Below are 15,104 nucleotides of genomic sequence, written 5' to 3'. Positions count from 1 at the left end.
TGGAATTAAACTTCAGAGATTAAGCTGAATAAAAAGGCCTAAGTAGGAGACCTGTTTCCAAAAACTTTGGAATGACTTATGGACCATCTTTTGGTCTGCCTATTTGCTGAGGTTTGAATGGGACAGGTAATGGCAAATAAAGTTAGGTTAGTCAAATCCAATCTCCTGCTTTCTTCCCTGCTATCTTGTCCCTGAGGATGCCTAGGAATAGATTTGCAGTGACTGTATTAGCATGCTCAGGCCGCTATAACAAAATACTATGGCCTGGGTGGTTTAAACAACAGAAATGTATTTTCCCACAGTTCTGGAGGCTGGGAAGTCCAAGAACAAGGTGCCAGCACGTTTGGTTTCCGGCGAGGACTTTATTTCTGCCTTGCAGAGCCACCTTCTTGATGTGTCCTCGTGAGGAGGAGAGTGAGAGCTCTCTGGTGTCTTTTCCTCTCCTAAGGACACCAGTCCAATCAGATCAGGGCCTCCCTTCTCTGACTTCATTTAATCTTAATTACTCCCATAACGGCCCAGTCCACAAATCCCGTCACAGGTAAGGTTTCAACATGTAAATGTTGGTGGGACATAAACATTTGGTCTATCACGGTGACAAATACCCTGAAATTTTTTTTTTCTTGGTAAAACTACTTATCTAGTTATCTTAGTCCTTTAAGTTACAATTGTAAATAGCTTTTTCATACTTTTATATATAAAATCAGATAACATTCTGAGAACAGATTAGTAGATTAATCAAATGGAGAATATGCTTGGGTCTCACTGCCAATCTGGCCACCCTGGCACTGGTGTGTAGATGTTGGTGTTGGTGAGCAGAATGCTCTGCCCTTAGCTATAGATAGAGTCTAAGAAGCAAAGAGCCTGGGATGCCCAGATGGCTCACCGGTTTAGCATGGCTTTCAGCCCAGGGCATGATCTTGGAGACATGGGATCGAGTCCCACGTCAGGCTCCCTGCATGAAGCCTGCTTCTCCCTCTGCCTGTGTCTCTGCCTCTCTCTGTGTCTCTAATGAATAAATAAAAATCTTAAAAAAAAAAAAAAGCAACAGAGAAGCTGTGGCCACAAACCAAACTCTACTTATCCACACTTCTAAATATGTTTGATTGATTATGAGATGCCCTTTTCAGCTATACCTGCATGTGAGGATAGTAATCAATGTCAATAATATATTCTTCTAATGTAACAGATAAGTATATATGTAAATTTTTTATATATGTAAATTTTATATATGCACAAACACATACACTTAATTTGTTTCAGAAATAATCTTTTCTCTTCAACTAATCATTCTTTTAGTGGCACCAAAATTCCCAAACCCTTTTATGCAGTACTTTGTCCCAAACAGGTTTTCCAAATTTGGGGTGGTAAAAATCCAATTTAGAGTTGTAATAAAATCTCATGCATGTATATTTGTAAAGTAACTTCATGTATTTTAGGTGAGCAAATGGCAAACCTGGGACTTATCTTTTGACCCCCAACTATGAAAATTACCCTATTTCCTTTGTGAAATACCTACTATTCCTCTATAGCTAACTTTTAATTCACTTATCAATGGTGAAGTCATTTTTTCTATTCTGAATTTAGAATAAAGTTGTTGAACTAAAAGCGGATTCTGGCTGAGAAACAAGATGTACGGGAAAACCTCACAGTGTAGTATGACACTAACACTGTTTCAACAATAACTCTCATGAGAAGACTTTATTTCCTTTAAAATTACAGATGAGAGGTGTGGATAGTTTCCTCTTCATATGTCATTTGAGTTGGTTATTTCACTTAAAAAAATATTTATAGTTCGGGTACATTCAAATCCTTTAAAGCTGGTATTTGAGAATAACAATACAAATTTAATTAAGTTCAATATAGTCTCTTTTCTCACTGGCAGCCTGCATATTTCGAAGTTTTAGCATGAATATGAGAACTTCAAATTGAGAGAACTGTTCTAGATATGTACTGAAGAAAATTTAAAGTCCTCTGCAGTGTCTCTAGTTAATAGATGTGAACAATAGACTCATACCTGCAGCGCATGAATGGGGAAAGCAGCTTGTGCTGGGTGCAGGAACAGGATCACCAAAGGTCTTATGGGTCAGAAATGGAATTTTAAAATCACTCCACTGCTTCACAAGGAACCTGTGTAAAGAATAAAGTCAGTACAGTGTGCTCTGTGGCTGGGGAGAGAGTTAACAACCTGGTGGCAACTGCCTTCAAAAGCTGTGCAGAAGTGCTCTCGTCCTCTAATGTATTCCAAGGCTGGGGCACGGCATCCCCACCTACTGATCCTCAATTCTGATGAAAATACAACCAAAGTACTTTGCTGACCCTGAAACCAGTTCTTTGGGTGGCCCCTGAGGTTAAAGTGGAAGGTTAAAGAAGCTCTAAGTCTAGACACCAATAAATAATGACCTGGGCCTCACAAGTCAGCATTTCTGCAAACTGCAGCAGGCTGTCTTTGGTTTCTTAAGCCAGCTACTACTTTAGGCATCCTTAGTCTATGGAAATTGTAATAACTTCATCTCTAACTGACTTTTTTAGAAATGTTGAAATGGAATAGCATGACTGTGTTTAAGGAGGTCAGCTGTTTGTTTAACTATGGGGGATCTCTTTTGTTCCTAACTAGTAAATTAATAATTATAAGTGTTATACACAAAGAGTGATTTAGAAAGGTTCTCCTTCACTAATAGGATTTGTGTCCTATAGATGTTCAAATGCTTTGCTTATGTCACACTGTAACAGTTAGCACTTCAGTGGAGGAGAAGTAGAAATATTTGAAAATCTTCAGTGATTAGCAAATCAAAGCCATTAGGGATTTTGATTGTTTTTGTGTATTTCTTGCTTTCCAGGATTAGTATTAAGTAGAAGGAATAAGATGCCTTTTAACTTGGAGGAAAGGCTGACATGATCTGATATGGATTGACTGAGGACAAAGTTTTTAGATACATCCAAAAAAGCTGAAAATAAGATTAAGAGGAGGAATTTAAATTTCTTAAAAGGATGAAAAAATTTGTATTCGCCTGGTAGTGATTATAAAATTATCCTCACAGCAAAAATTTCAGGAAATGTAATATCTCATAAGAATAACCATTAGTTACTAGTAAAATGAATAGCATAATCTAGTTGCTGGCAAAGGAGACTCAAGCAGTTGATATTTTCATGGGAAACTACTCATTTCTGGATTACAATTGAGTTTGGAGAGACCTTTGAAAAAGCAAAGTGCTTTCAACCATGCCTTGGTGTGTTATTTTGATTAAAAAAATAGCCCCTCAGGTAAAATTTAAATACATTTTCCAAAAAAGTCATGTTATATGTTTTCTAGCAAATTCAAACAATTGCTTAGAAGTACACTCATCAGTATTAGCAATTATTAGTAATAATGGCAATTAAATATATTTATATGAACAATGAGCACAATTATTTCCCTTTAAAATTTACTTTGTAATCAAGCAAGCATACTCTCCACCTGATAAAGTGTGCACTGGTGAGCAAACATTTTTTCATTTAATATCCTTATTCGCATTTTTCTTGATGCTTATTTGTATATTTCTATTGATATAATAGTTTGCAAGAAAAAGAGCTCATGTCTGTGCCTGAAGGTGGAATCTTATGAATATGCAAATAATGTTTTGATGTGATGAAGTTTTTCTTTGGAATGGAACTGTGCCTCTTAAGTTATATTGAATATTAGCCGTAGCTTAGGAAGGACATAAAGCACATGAAAACTTGAGTTTTAAAGAAAAAATATCTGAGAAATAGTTGCTTTCTAGTCACAAAATGCTACATTGTTAAATCTGGTCTTCTTAATTTAGGTTAATGCTTTGTTGTAAAAAAAAAATTACTGCTATTCAATTTTTATTGTATAGAAGAGTAGTGAACCAGTAATATGCAAAGATGTATGGATTATCTACCTTGTATGTTATAGTGCACTTCGCAAAATGCAAATTCTGGGACACATCTTGTAAGAGTTTTAATTTAAGTGATATGACATGTCCAGATGGTTTTAAAATTTTCCTTTTGTGGACTCTTAAGAATAAACTAGTTTTTCATAATATCTCGTACTGTAAAAATATTCTACTGATATTTAAGTTCAACCCCTGACAAAAATCATGCACACAAAGCTATGGAAATATTAGGTTGAGGACACAGCAAGACAGCAGAATTGGCTTCTCAAACCGTATCAGCGTCTCAACAGGCTGACTGTGTGTTTCCTATTCAGGATTATATTCGCCCTCAGTCTGAACACCAAACCAATGGTTCTCAAACTTTGGTCAGTAGTAGCAAAACCATAGTGTTAAACGTTGCACAGTAATGTCAAAACAGTATCAAAAACACCTGTGGATCTTGATTAAAAATATAAAGGCTTAAGTCTTAATTTAATGAACACACATCACTGTTTCTTTTCTTTCTTTTTTTTTTTTTTGGCTGCCTGAGATTCTGATACACACCAAATTTGGGGAACCATTACACTAAAATAGCCTTTAAGGAAAATATTAGGAAAATAAAAAGCCTGTGATGGAGGTCAATCCATTCTAAAATATTTGAAGTATGGCTATAGCTATTTAAAATAATATTTTAAAGAAAGAGAAAAGCATAAGATTTTTATGAGGGAACAATGAAGTTGTCTCTTTCTTTCTCACTTTAAGAATTTGGAAAGAAGATTGCCCTCTGAGATTTAAACTAATACAAATTTACAATTAAAGAAAGAGATCAGGCCATTGTAAGTAATCCAAGATACTGAGTCTAAAAGTGAGATCAAGATTTGGAGCATTCTGAAAATACTCATCAGGATAAATTCACGATTTTATTTATTTAATCATGAGAGACACAGAGAGAGAGAGAGGCAGAGACCTAGAGAGAGAAGCAGCCTCTCTGTGGGGAGCATGATGTGACATGTGACTCGATCCCAGGACCTTGGAATCACGACCTGAGCCAAAGACCTATGCTCAACCACTGAGTCACCCAGGTGTCCCAATCAGGATAAATTCAAATATGACTGTAACTTTAAAAAATGAAATTCTGTCACTTACATTCTGTTCCATCTAAGGAAAGAGTAGGTTAAAAAGATGGATGGAGGGCAGTGGTTTAGCGCTGCCTTCAGCCCAGGGCGTGATCCTGGAGACCCGGGATCGAGTCCTGCATCGGGCTCCCTGCATGGAGCCTGCTTCTTCCTCTGCCTATGACTCTGCCTCTCTCTCTTCCTCTCTCTGTGTTCTCATGAATAAATAAGTAAAATCTTAAAAAAAAAAAAAAAAAAAAAAGAAGAAGAAGGATGGACTAAAGGGGATATTCAGATAGTAGGCCCATAAAAAGATGCTCACCATCACTTGTCACTATGGAAATGCAAATTAAACAGCAGTGAGTTACCACTGCACACCAATTAGGATGGTTAAAAACCAAAACACTGACAATATCAACTGCTGGTGAGGATGTAGATCAAGAATTCACAAAACAAAATGGCACAGCCACTTTGGAAAACAGTTTTGTAGCTAAACAAAGCTAAACATAGTCTTGCCATACAATTCAGTAAATCATGCTTCTTCCTCAACTGATATGAAAATTTATGTTCACACAAATATCTGTACATGACTATTTAGTCATAATCACAAAGAAGTTAAAACCCCCAAGATGTCATTCAGTAGGTAAATGGGTGAAGAAACTTGTACAGGGGCGCCTGGGAGGCTCAGGTGGTTAAGCATCTGCCTTCAGCTCAGGTCATGATACCAGAGCCTGCTTCTTCCTCTCTCTCCGCCACTCCCCCTGTTTGTGCTCTCTCTCTCAATTAAATAAAATCTTTAAAATTAAAAAAGAAGAAACTGTTGTACATCCATAAAATGGAATACTATTCAACAGTAATGAGAAATGAGCTGTTAAGCCATGCATAGATCAAGAGGAATTCACTCTGAAAAGGCTTCATGTATGATTCCATTTATAAAACATTCTGAAAAAGGCTGAATGCTACAAACATTGTAAAGTTCAGTGGTTGCTAGCAGTTTTGGAGACTAAGAGAAGCACAGGGGAATTTTAATGTAGTGAAACTCTTCTGTATACTATTGTAAAGGTAGCTGTGTGACACAATGCATTTGTTGAAACCCACAAAACTTTACAGCACGAAGTTTGAACCTTAATATGTACAAATTTTAAAATACCATTCAGGGGGTCAAGGGATCCCGGCATAGAATGAAGACCATGAGGTAAGAATCTAACTATACTATAAATGTATAAAATACTCTCATTAAAGGCAATTGGGAAATAAGTTGGAGACCTAAGGAACTTTGGAACTGAGTAGAGTTTGTAAAACCAAAGGCAAAAACAACTGTGCATAAACACTATATTCTAGTTGATCAAATTGTTTTCTATAGGGTATGGGTTAAAATGAAAAAACCAGTATACATATATATTGGATTGAAAAATTAAGTAAACGGATGATGGTCAGTAGGAGCCAGGTTTCTCATCGTTGGACTGGGTGGGAAGTTACAGATTAGCAAGTAGAAAAGGCTAGAATGATCCATATTGTAATGGATTAGAGTTAGCAACTTCAATATGAACTCATGTTTAGCATTTTTTTTTTTATGATAGTCACACACAGAGAGAGAGAAAGAGGCAGAGACACAGGCAGAGGGAGAAGCAGGCTCCAATGCACCGCGAGCCCGACGTGGGACTCGATCCCGGGTCTCCAGGATCACGCCCTGGGCCAAAGGCAGGCGCCAAACCGCTGCGCCACCCAGGGATCCCCTGTTTAGTTTAATATACATACAGATGGATATGTATAGAGATATTTATCAATTTGTGTATATACACAGGTTAGTATACACCCATATATTTCCTTGCTTTGTTAGCTAAGGAAACCTAGAAGGACACCACAGCAGAAATGAGCACATGTAGAAGCCAGATCTTGGTTTCTAATACTATTCTAATAAAAAGAAGCAAGCCTCCTTGCAGAAATAGTCAATTCTAGAACTGGGGAAGGAAATACAGAACAAATCTAGAGCATCTTATGGTGCCAAAAAAAAAAAAAAAAAGGAATTGCTGAAAATACAAAAGTAGAACCAGAAAACCATAATAAGTAAGCATATTTTGGGGAACACAAAAGCTAAGTGAAAGAATTCCCAATGGCCAAACTGGAAAAATGTGAGCAACTAAATAAACATGTGGTATTGGATTGTAACTGAAAGTATAAAATAAATAGCTATGAGTCCATATAGGAATAGATATATAATTATATGGATATAACAAAATACTTTTAAAACAAAGAAATAAATAATAAGTCGGAGGAAATAACTAAATCGCCTATGCGGAATTCCAAATGATTAATGTAGATGCTCAACCTTTAAGGAGGTGCAGTTTAGCACCTTATACTCTAAGTGTGGGCTAGGTACAGTGACTTCCTTACCAAGAGTTCAGTATGGAAACGGGAAAAAGGGTAACTTTAGGGTAGATAAATCTGACAAACATCCCCTTAACCAGATAATCAAGGGGAGCATCAACAGGGATGAGTTATATCAATAATAGTACGTGTGGTTTTCCTCTCTCAAACCCATAATTCCAGTTTAATCATGAGAAAAATATCAGACAAATTCTAATTGACAAACATTCTACAAAATACCTGACCAGTACTCCATAAAATTATCAATGTCATTGAAACCAAGGAAAATCTAAAAAACCATCACAGTTAACAAGAACCTAAGGAGACAGGACAACTAAATGCAATGTGGTATTCTGGAACAGGAAAAGAACCTTAGATAAAAACAAAGGAAAGAAGGTTTTTAAAAAGATTTTTATTTTTTTATTTTTTTAAGTAACCTCACACCCAATGTGTGGCTTGAACTAACAACCCCAAGATCAAGAGTTACATGTTCTACTGACTGAGCCAGTCAGGTGCCCCAGGAAATCTTAATAAAGTATAGACTTTGATTAATAATGAGGTATCATTATTTGTTCATTAGCTATATGAAATGTACCTCATCAAGGTAAAATGTTAGTAATTGAGAAAATTTGGTATGGAGTATATGGGAATTCTCCATTCTATCTTTATAATTCTTTTTGTAAATTTAAAACTGTTCCAAAATAAAAAGTTTAAATATTTAAAAAGGGCATGGATTCTGGAAGAAAAAATATAAAACAACAGCAATAATCACGATCTTATGCCTCCTTTTACTAAAGATTTGAGGAGACTGAGGAGTGAACAGTACATGTAACCTCATACTGAACTTTCACATTCCACTCTGTCCTTCTCACTGCCCGTGTTCTCTTTCTCCCCTACTTTATTCTCTGCTGTCTCTCCATCCACAAATTCCTGTTCATTTCCAGGTCAAAGCCATTTAATTATACTGTTGCATCCTTGGTGCCTGCTAATCTCTACCTCAGGATTTCATTTCCATCTTAAAAAGATACTACATTGGCCAAGGCAACTCTATTGCCCCATAGGCTCCTTTACCTTTTCTCTGCTGCCTACAAGGCCTACTCCAACCAACCCACTCTGTAAATGCCCTCTTTCTTCTGATTACCTTCAACAAATTAATTTACACATTTATTTTATATTAATTATATTTCTGTCATGTCTTCTTGAGATTATAGCCTACTTTTATTTCTTGGATAGCAATGCACTGAATCATTTGTTTTCTGTTTATTAATATATAAAAATTTACTTCTAAGTAGTACATCTTTCATGTTGAAACAGTTTTCCCATTAGAAGCTGTATTAACTAAAACTAAAACAAACATATTTTCATATTGCTTATTTTAAGTAGGAAGCTCTGCCTTTGGAGGGGTTCTTCAATATATATAGTCTCAAGGGTCAGAAATGAGATCCCTTATTCCAGGTAAAAAGCCATTTTCTTCATTGGTATAGACTGGGCTACAGCAACAAAAAGACCCAAGTTCTTAAAGAATGCACTCAATTTGCTTTAAGACAATATTTCTTTTTTATATGATATTCCAGGGCAGCTGCTCAGAATGGCAGGAATAGCTCTCTACCACATGCATTTATGCAAGACCCTAGGCTACTTCAACCTGGATCCACTGACCCCTAGTGCCTCCTCATCTGCATCCAGATAGCAAAAGAGAAAAGTCCATGCTGAAGCATGGCCCTGACCTGGGAATGGTATTTCTTCCATTCAAGTTCCATGGGCTAATCTACCTGCATGATGGGATAGGAAATGCAGTCTTTCTTTCCGTTCAAGAGGAAAGAATAATAGTGGACATCTAGCAGTCTCCTCTACATCCAAGTAATACTATCTGAAGCTTGGAAAAGTTTATTTAGTAGAGCCCAGAGCTGCATGGTCACAAGGTCTCCATAGTTGAGAATGTGATCAAAATCAACAGGTTCCTCTATTGGTGAGTTCTAATTAAACATTTCTGAGAAAAATTAGAAGACTTTGACACCACATTTTCCATGTCATTCATCACTGAAGAAAGGAATGTCTTGGATTCATCAATATAGTAATACCAAAGCTGATGAGGCAATAATGGATCCACTTACCTTATACAACTACATAGAAGTCCATTCACAGGTATAGATTTACTTCTAGTCATAGCTCTTCCATTGAGAGAAGAAAATAAATCACTATAAGGAGCTCTGCTAATTTCAGTGGGTGGCTCAATCCTACTTGGATTTGGAAGACAGGACAATCACCTATCATATGTAAGCTATATTATATATATTTGGCCTTTTTTTTTCCTCCTAAAATAATTTCTGTAGGTTTCTTTTCTTTTTTTTTAAGATTTTATTTATCTATTCATTAGAGACACAGAGAAATTGGCAGAGGGAGAAGCAGGCTCCTGTGGGGAACCTGATGCAGGACTCAATCCCAGGATCCCGGGATCACGACCTGAGCCAAAGGCGGACGCTCAACCACTAAGCCACCTAGGTGCCCCTTTCTGTAGGCTTCTAACATAATATTTTTGTTTGTGTGCTTCGTGAAGAATATCCTTAACTTCTTTGTGGGAGCACCTTCCTAAAAATGTAGCCTCATACACATAATAATTATGCTCCAAAGACAAAATACTTTTACGATCCTTTTCCCTTTTAAAGTCTCTTTTACAGCTAATTTATAAACCATCCAAAAAAATTAGTTGTATTAGTTTATTCTCAGACCTTAATTTTTAATTCAAAATGGCTTTAGCTAGGTTGACCAGTCAAATCTAATGTGATTTCAAATGATTCCTGGTTCTTTCAAAATATTAAATCCATGAATTGACACCTTTGAAGTTATTTAAAGAAGTTTGCCACAGGCTTTGAAATTCTAAAAACAGTTCCAAAAACATTTTTTTTTCAGTTCCAAAAATATTTCAAGTAGTTGCAGCAACTTTGGACTAAGTGTCTAACTTCTCAAGGAGAATGGCTCTGAAAGGAAACATTCATTTGATGTTTAAGTTCTGATAAACTTGATTTTAAAACAACAATAAAACAAACATTACTTTATAGTGAATATATATAAGAAAGTAAAGAGTCAACATATCTGGTATGAAAGGTGAAACAGTTATACAGATAATTGCTTTATCTAATCATGGCTATTTTTACTTATTTACTTTGCATTTTTCACTAGAATCATATATGCAGAGTTTAAAATGTAAAATACATTTATTAGCCTTCTTATAGAGAAATGGCAGTCCTCTATCTTTTCTCCCTGCTCTATTTCCTCTTTGTCAGGAGCACTTCCAACATTTTTGGCTGATCTTTTGATATTTACCTCCATGTCTCCAAATAGCATGCTGCATAGTTTCTTCCTGTGTTCACAGTTTGGGATATTATCTATAGATCTACTGCAACGGAAGGAGAAGACCTCGCTCGCTTTCCTTCATGCTCTTATAACACATGCAAACCCTTCTCATTCCTCATTCTCTCTGTATATTTCTACCTCAATTTTGTGCTGACATTATTATTACTATGGAAACATTATTCATAGCTGTGCCATGTAGTAAATCATGATTCCCTTCCCTTTCCTGTACAACTTTTTGAATTAATCATTTTGTGTTGTTTTCCTGGTTTTCTCTAACTTATTTAACACTAATTCAAGCCCAAACTCTATGTCAATTGTCTAAATTTCTCTCAAATATGCTAAGATGTTGGAAATGTTCTATCAGTTTTATTCCCCATTCTCAACTTTATCTTCTAGAAGAACTCTTTCTCGAAGCCTTCTGGCTTTTCCCATTCTGGATGTACTGCTTCCTCAAACCTGCATTCTGATGGTTTGGGATCTCCCTCCACCATGATCTTGAGATTCTCTTTGCCTTATTCTGCTAATTCTGCTGTGTTCTCTTTCTTAATTTTCTCTCCCTTTTGATGGAGCAAATCCTCAGACATTCTTCTGAAAAAAGATGCATGGGAAATAATTGAGATCTTACATGTCTGAAACTATCTTTATTCTGTCCTGAACCTAAATCAATAGTTTTCTAAGTATAGAATTAAAGCATAGAAATCATTTTGCTTCATTATATTGAAGACATTGCTCCATTGCCTTCAAGATTTAAGTAGTGCTATTCAGAAATTCAATTCCATTTTCCTCTCTGATCCTTGGTTTGTGACATGCCCCCTCTAGAAGCTTACCAGAACTCTCTGTGGTCCACAGTGTTCAGATAATCTAGTATGGATCTGTCTTCAATTTGCTAGCCTATATTGAGCTTTTTCAATCCAGAAAATTATGTGTTTTAAGTCTGAATAATTGTCTCATATTGTATCTCCGATGATTCCCTCCCCTCCTGTGGTCGGCAGAACTCTAAGCCAGCCCCCCTGATTCCCACTCCATAGTATACATGCCTTTATATCCCCTTGCGTATAGACAGAACTTGTGACTTACTTCAAACCAACAGAATATGGCAAAGGGGATGAAACTGCAAAACAAATATAGCAAAGACCCATGATTACACAGTGTTATATGGCAAAGTGAAGGGAATTTTCAAATGTAATATAGATCCCTAATCAGTTGACTTTAAGTTAATCAAAAGAGAGATTATCCTGGGTAGACCCGACTTGCAGGTGATCCTTTTAAAGGAGAGTGTAAAGGTAAAAGTCTCTTTCCTGCTGGCCTTGAAAAGCAAGCTGCCAGAAGTTCTAATGCTATAAAGAAACAAATTCTGCCCCAAAACACATAAGCTTAGAAATGGACATTGAGCCTCTGAAGAGACCCCAGCCCCAGCCATCATTTATCATAGTTTTGTGAGACCCTGAGCACAGGATCCAGTTAAGGGTACCTGGACTTCTGACCCAATGGGCCCAATTTTTCTGATCTGTTTTTCATTTCTGCTAATATATATGTATATATAAAATTCCAGTAGCTTATTTTGTTCTCTGAATGTTTTCATTTGTTATAGTATCCTTTTTTAAAAAAGATTTTATTTATTTATTCATGACAGACACACAAAGAGAGACAGAGAGAGAGAGAGAGGCAGAGACACAAGCAGAGGGAGAAGCAGGCTCCATGCAGGGAGCCCGACATGGGACTCGATCCTGGGACTCCAGGATCACGCCCTGGGCTGAAGGCAGGTGCCAAACCGCTGAGCCACCAGGGCTGCCCTGTTATAGTATCCTATTATTGCTTCATGGTTGCAAGGATTTTTTAAACACTTCTGAGTTTATTAATAACGTGATTTATGTTTTATTTTGTTTTTGGAGTTTTATTCTCCACTTAGGGCATGTGTTCCCTCCAAGTTGCTTTTATCTGTTGCTTTATTTTGGTCTCTTTACCTTTCAAATTGAAGATTTCTCCCTGGTGATAAAGATAACAGGTATCTGTGGGGGCGAGTGTTGGGGAGGAAGTGGGAAAGTGACTCATCCTACAGTTTTACTTTAGGGTAATCTGGCTTGGCTATTTGGTTGAGGAGCCTAGGATGCCAATATCTTTAAACTTTTTCTTTTGAGCTTGTCAGACTGCATGGAGATGGATCTTCCAATCTCCTGGCTGAGGGTAAAAGTCTGTCAACTATTATTCTGGAAGGTAGGTAGGTAAAAAGACTTAGGGTTTTCAGCATTTAGCATGTATATTTCTACTTCTTTTCCCCACTTTCCGTATCCTATTCTCCCCTCCAACCCCCATCCAGCCAAGAATCTGTGTCTCACCTTCCCCAAGGACTAGATCTCTAGTTCTCTGCCAGGGTTGGCGGGTTATTTGGCGGGCAGAGGAGGGAGCAATGGTTGCCTGGATGCTGGGAGTAGAGGATGTCAATGATAGATCTGACTGATTTTTCCACCTTCAGCATATTCTCCTATTTTTCCCACCCTCCTTCAATCTCCATTTCCAAAGACATCTAGTGCTGCCAGTCTCTGCTGTAAAATTGAGTTAGTCTACAACTTTCCTCCTTGCCAGCTTTGGGATCTGTATTCTCAGGTCCATTAAGTTCTCTCTACCACTCATTCACTCGCTGTCTAGCCTCCAGGTCGTTTGCTTGCTTGTTTGTTCTCTGTTGTTCTGCTCTTCTGTTCTCCCCGTCTTCACTGGTTTGTGCTTCCTAAATATGTATCTTACTACCATTTCTGGGGTTTGGGAAGAAAGTAAGAATAGACGTATATTTGCCATATCAATTTGCCATAATTACCAGTAAGTCTGTTTATGTTTTACTGGAAAAATTTTATGGTTTTGTAGGGAGAAGGTATTCCAGATAATTGCTCTATGGAAAAACAAATATAGCAAAGACCTACATGCTCTGTCTTTTCTGGGATCTGTCTGAGGAAGTACATTCTTTTTCCTCCCCAAAGCTTTGACTCAGGTCAGTAAATTGATTAAACAATTTTAGAGAGTGATTCTTTCCTCTGGGGAGATAAAGAACATTTATTTGTCAATAAATATATGGACTCTGAAAAAAAGTAAATGCCTCTTCATTGATAATTAATTTTTCATGCTCACATAAAACTGGCAACTTCCACTCCCTGAGAGATTATTTTGGAATACGGCTGCTTGAAGCTGAGGTTTCTTTCTGTTAAGTACTGGCTTTATTCCATTGTTGACAGCCCAGTCCATCAAACCAGAAGAGCTTCTGACAAAGTGATGAAGAACCAGCATCGCCTTTGTCTTCTCTATTTTGTTTTTAGTACTTGTTCACATAGCAACTACCCAAAACAACATATAAGCCAATTCGTAGTTGTAAAAGAATATTCATAAGTTAAAGAACTATCTCCCTAAAAATGTGGTCACACATATTTGGCAAGTTTAAGGTTGAGAACATCATCAAAAAGATTATCACATTTGGCATTTAAAAATCTTTTGTCTCTACGGGCATTTTAATATCTGTTGGGTTCTCCCAACATCCCAAACCTTGGCAGAAATGGCCCTGCAATATTTGTTTTTATTTTAAGAACTCTTATGAAATTCATTCCCTGAACAGGGTGTCCTGATACTGTACTCGAGGGATTTTTCTCTAAGTTATAAATCTACGTCTCTGAGGACCGTGACCTTCTCAGAGAAGCCTTTACTGCCCACCCTGTCCAAAATTGTCCCCTGTCTGCAGTCTATAACTCTCTTTCATTTTCTTTATAAAACTGATCACATTCTGGAATTCTGCTACTTGCTAGCTGCCTACCCTTAACTGTCTAAATATCCTCACCAGAGGTAAACTCCCCTAAGGCAGGGCCCTTGTTTGGTTTGCTCTCTGCTGGACTCCTAGTTCTGTACAGAAGCGTTTGCACTTCGTTCCTCAGCTCCAGCTCTCCCCCGCCAGCCACTCATACTACTTGCTCCTCCACATTCCTCCTGCCCCAGTTCAAATGTCACCTCAGAGAGGCCTCCCTGACCACTATGTCTAAAGTTGATCTCTCCTAATTACTGTCTATTCTCATCAGGGCCTTCAGTCGCAAGCAATCAAAGGTGACTTCAGTTGGTTAAACAGAAAAGGAGTTTAATAGAAGATTATTTTGCAGCTTACTGAACGGTTGAAAGAGCTGGAGAGCTAGGCTTGAGTTCAACTTCCAGACTAGCAACCAAAATTATGTTGCAGAACTGATTTGATAAAGGAGTAACTCTAGCTGCTAAGGACAAGTTGGTTCTTTTATGCCAGTTAGTATCTTATAGCCCCAGTTACTATTAAAGGAGGGAGGGAGAGAAATAACCTGAATTATCTTTTTTTGCATCACTAGCATCTGATTCAAATTCTGACATGGCTGTATCTAATTAGTGGAACCCA

The sequence above is a fragment of the Canis lupus genome, chromosome 3, assembly GCF_011100685.1.
Source record: "Canis lupus familiaris isolate Mischka breed German Shepherd chromosome 3, alternate assembly UU_Cfam_GSD_1.0, whole genome shotgun sequence".
Classification (NCBI taxonomy): Eukaryota; Metazoa; Chordata; class Mammalia; order Carnivora; family Canidae; genus Canis; species Canis lupus.
The sequence above is the reverse complement of the archived record's forward strand: the minus strand, read 5'-3'. Positions refer to the sequence as shown.